A 3,586-nucleotide genomic window follows, 5' to 3' on the forward strand; every position below is an offset into this window, starting at 1 on the left:
ATAAGTATCAACCCAGTCTTCCCCCAACCCATGCACACCTCCTGATGTCAGTCCCATTTACTGCACAGCCATGTCTAACAAGGTGTTTGCATGGGAATACCTGTAAGTCCTGTTACTGTATTAAGGAGAAATATGAACTTCTGGTTTTGCTCTGTTTTTCTTAAACAAGAGGTGTGTAGAAGAATTAGACAACAGAGATCATTCTGTCTTCTAAATCTGCATTACAGAAGCTTTTTTTTGCATTTGTACTCTTTACTATTATTTTTTAACCTCATTAAAAGAAGACAGAAACTTTTGTGGTATTCAGCATTTTGCAGCCATTTCCCATGTCTTGATTTTTTGCAAGCTGAGACCCAGTGCTTCTGGTACATAAGCAGAATTCTGGAGGCTGAATTACTGTTTCTGAGAAGTGTGCACTATGGCTTAATCTTTGCTTGATTCATGAACAGAAACAGAGAAAGAGTGGAGATAACAGAGTTAACATTCTTCTTCTGTGTTAACATAGAAGAAAAACCTCTGATTTCCAGTTTATCTTCCAGATCCCAAGGGTAAGAATGCATGAACAGAGTGGAACATTGGTTTTGTTAACAAAGCCCAGCAGACCACCAGATAACAACCTTAAATATTTCACTGTAAATAAAAGATGTAATTTAAGATGCTATTTTATGTGCATTGTAAAGTAAGTCCAGAAAAAACGTGCAGCCACAGTAGCTGCAGAACTCTAGGGACATTTTCACACATAGGTCATGTAACTCCACCTATTGAAGTCAACTCCAATCAGGTAAACCTGCTCTGAGGTGCTTTTCTAGAACACTTTTTAGTTGTTTCTTCTTCAGTCAGTGATGGTATTAAAAGTCATGTGGGTTTTGGTGTTGGCAAGAGTGGTGTGGAGAAAAGTAGGCAGGAATGATGGTGACAGGCCTGGAGGAGGGGCAGGCAGCTGAAATGGAGGATGGAAGCTCCAGCGAAGAACCTGAACCTAAATTACTCAGAGGGTATCCCCAGCCCAATGGCCTCACAGTCCTTCATGGCTCAGCTGAACTAGAGGTATTCACCAAAGAAATGATGTGATCTGCAAGTATTACTATGAAGACCTGATTCTGAATGCAAACCATTTAAGTCCTCTCAATGTATTTATTATCAGGACATATTTTTCAAATGGGTCATTATGTCCCTGTACATGTTCTTAGCATACCTAGACCAGATTTTGCAAGAGAGAAAAAATGTGTTAGTCCCTCTGACTAAATTTACATCACCTGTACTCCAACCTTGCACAAATACAAACATATATCTTACAGACAAATTCTTCAGAAGAAGATTTAGGACACAGAAATCATGGTTTGGATTGATTTGACAAACTGTTTTTTCTTGTTTGTTTGTTTGTTACTGGTGCATTCAAATACCCCAGGATGCACCATCTGCTTGAAAGTATGGTACTAATGAAAAGGCCCACTGTGACAACAATGTATCTGACAAAAATTGTTAGCAAGGAGGATGCCAAACAACTCATGTTCCTGCCTACTAATAAATAATAGCTCTTATTTTTCATTCAGGTTTCATAAGAGCTCAATCTCTCTCAACTTTTCACAGAATTGAAGAATTGTTAGAGTTGGAAGAGACGTCTGGAAATCATCTGGTCCAGACCTTTTCCCAAAGCAGGGTCACCTAAAGCAGGTAACACAGGAATGCATTCAGATGGGTTTTGAATGTCTCCAGAGAAGGAGACTCCGTAAGCCCCTGTTTGGGTGACCCTAAACATAAAAAAGTTCTTCTTCATGTTGACAGGGAACTTCTTGTATTTCAGTTTATGGCCACAGCTCCATGTCCTGTCTCTGGGCACCACTGAAAAAAATTTGGCACCACCCTCTTGACACCCACCTTTGAGATACTTATTATTATTACTTAGTATTAATGAGATCCCCTTCAGTCTTCTCTTCTCTAGACTAAGCAGGCCCATTTACTCCCTGTTAATATTCCTAAGGCTTAACATAATGATAATTTTCCTACTTTAGTGGTTTTGGCTGTTTTCAAGGACAGAGGGTCAGGTCCCTCCACATCAGTGCCCAGGTCCCTTTGGACTGGACCACAGTCATCCCAACGAGGGTACCTGGCAGCAGCGGGAAACTGCCTCACCCATGAATAGCACTGACGCGTGTCAGAACCACCAGCACCACCGGGACCCACCATCCAGGTTCGCTCTCCCTTCTCCAGTTTAGAGGGAAATGCCGGTCGAGCCACTGCCCCTGAGGCCCAAGGGAAGGGCGCCCGCTGGCGTAACCCCCAGGACTACAACTCCCGGCAGGCCCCGCTACCGCCGCGTGGCATGCCGGGTGCTGTAGTTCCCCTGGCGCGGCTGCCCAAAGCGCCGAGCCGGCGTCACCTTTCCCGCTCCCGCTCGAACTGTGTGTATGTGCTTGGGAAGGCGAGGAGCGTGGGTGCTGCTCATCCCCGCTCCGCTCCAGCCATCGCTGCTTGTCGGACCGGACCAGGCTGAGCTGCGGCGCGGAGGAAGACAAACTGGATCGATGAGCCGAGACCAATGGTGTGAGGTTCAACAAGACCAAGTGCCGGGTCCTGCACTTGTGTCCCACCATCCGCTGCAGCGCTACAAGCTGGGGGAAGACTGGCTGGAAAGGTGCTCAACAGATAGGGGTCTTGGGATGCTGGTCAACAGCAGCTGAACACGACCTAGCTGAAGAATAAAGCCAATGACATCCTGGCCTTTATCAGGCATCATGTGGCCGGCAGGACTAGGGCAGTGATTTCCCCCCTATATATAGCATTGGTGAGAGTGCACTTGGGGACTGTGTCCAGTTCTGGGCCCCTCAGTTCAGGAAAGACACTGAGGTGCTAGTGCGTGTCCAGAGAAAGGCAGTGACGCTGGGGAAGGGTCTGGAGCACATGTCCCGTGAGGAGCTGCTGATGGGAGCTGAAGGTGTTTAGCCTGGAGAAGAGGCGTCTCAGGGGAGTTCATATCTCTCTCTACACCTGCCTGAAAGGAGGATGTGACTAGGTGTGAGTCGGTCTCTTCTCCCAGGCAATTAGCAGTAGGATGAGAGTACAAAACCTCAACTTCCACGAAGAGAGGTTTAGGTTGGACATTAAGACTAATTCTTCACAGAAAGAGTGATTGGAACGTGATGCCTAGGGAGGTGGTGGAGTCACGGTCCCTGGAGGTGTTTAACGAAAGACTGGCCGTGGCACTGTCTTACTCTACCTTACAGGGTGGTGTCCGGTCACAGGTTGGACCCGACGATCTCGGAGCTCTCTTCTAACCCAGCTGATTCTTGGATTCTGACTCGCTTTAGCCGCCAGAGCGGGACAGAAGGGTGTGCGGCTGTCTAACTCAGTCTGCTTCCGTGTCCGCGTGTGTCCCGGTGTGTGTGTGGAACGACCCCGCGGCACGCGGGCGCATGCGCAAAAGGAAGGCCGGGGGGGAGCGCGCCGCCGCCGTCGTGCCCGCGCGGGGGCGGTGCTGCCGGGGCGGGGAGGGCGCGGGGCCGCGCCCGGGGGCGCGCAGCAGCAGCGGCAGTGCCCGCCCTCGGTCCGCGCCCCGCCGGCAGCGCCCGCAGAGCCGCGCCGAGAC

The sequence above is a fragment of the Pseudopodoces humilis genome, chromosome 1 (assembly GCF_049639895.1).
Source record: "Pseudopodoces humilis isolate 2021_Gansu_Grassland_sample_001 chromosome 1, ASM4963989v1, whole genome shotgun sequence".
NCBI lineage: Eukaryota > Metazoa > Chordata > Aves > Passeriformes > Paridae > Pseudopodoces > Pseudopodoces humilis.